Below are 1325 nucleotides of genomic sequence, written 5' to 3'. Positions count from 1 at the left end.
AGCTGGGGCCTCCCGTCTCCTCTCCCCATTGGCTTGTGGATGGGAATTGCCTTCCAACTGGACTCTTCCCAAGGAGAGGAAAAGTGCTTTCCCAGAGAGGGTTTCTGACACTCTTCTGATGGGCTGGATTCAGAGGCCACCCCCCCCAGGAGCCAGTGGCTGAGCAGGGGCTGGAAACTTGGTCTCTTGATTGACCCTTAGTGTCACACTTGTCTTACTCTTAATAGCTCAGCTCTATGGCCATTGGCAATGTGGCAGGGGCAGTCAGCACCCCCAAGAAGAAGACGTTGCAGGTTGGGAACAGACAGGCAACTGGGGCTAGCCTATCCCACCTCTCCTGCTCCCAGGACCACTGGAGAAGGGAGCCCAGAAGCCATTGCTGTTTAGTGTGACACGGCCACACCAGCTTCCCAAGTGGCACTTGTGGTTAAAGAACCCGCTTGCCAATGCAAGAGACACAGGAGACGTGGGTTTGATCTCTGGGTTGGGAAGATCCCCTGGAGAAGGAAATGGCAACCCCCTCCAGTATTCTTGCCTGAGAATCCCATGGACAGAAGAGACTACAGTTCATAGAGTCTCAAAGAGTCAGACATGACTGAAGGGACTTAGCACACATGCACACACACACAAGGCCACACCAGCCCCACCAGGCCCACTGGCTCTCCTTTCAATGGATGACTGAAAGAGGAAGGAGGTCAACAACCAAAAGACTTCTCCACATTTACTGTCCACACCACTGCCCTGTGGGCACGCAATCCTAACCACACGAGCCAATGCAGAGTCAAGGATGTGCCAGGTAGACCAGGGCTCCTGGGAAAGATGAAGATGAAGTGAGAGCTCCCTGCCCCACCACCCTCCCCACGCACCCAGTCCTGGGAAGGCTGTAGGGAAGAGGGGACATTGAGGGGCAGGGAAGTGAGGGAAGGGGACACTCAGTAGGGTCAGCTCCGCTGACCCAGCCTGTTCCCAGAACAGCCCTGCCCTGTCGGGCCTTGAAGACTTTCCCCACTACTGAGTGACCCAGTCTACACCACCTCTCCCTGGACTCCCTCCCACCTAGAGCGCAGCAGGAGGTTCTCAGAATCCTGCCCCCCTCCCCGACCTCGCCTAATACCGCAGGCCGTTTGGTACCCACCTGAGTGATACAAAGGCCTGGCTCTGACTCATTGAGCAGCTAATGGACCAGTGTCTCCCTCTTTGGGAAAAGTTACAAACTGTTTCTCCTCACCTGAACCAGGGGGATTCCTGTGGTGGGGAGAGGGAGCAACGGAAGATTGGCACTCTTGAAAACGGGACCGGTGTTGCTGCGTTTAAAATTTGCCCCA

The sequence above is a fragment of the Bison bison genome, unplaced genomic scaffold, assembly GCF_000754665.1.
Source record: "Bison bison bison isolate TAMUID 2011002044 unplaced genomic scaffold, Bison_UMD1.0 scf7180017864529, whole genome shotgun sequence".
NCBI lineage: Eukaryota > Metazoa > Chordata > Mammalia > Artiodactyla > Bovidae > Bison > Bison bison.
The sequence above is the reverse complement of the archived record's forward strand: the minus strand, read 5'-3'. Positions refer to the sequence as shown.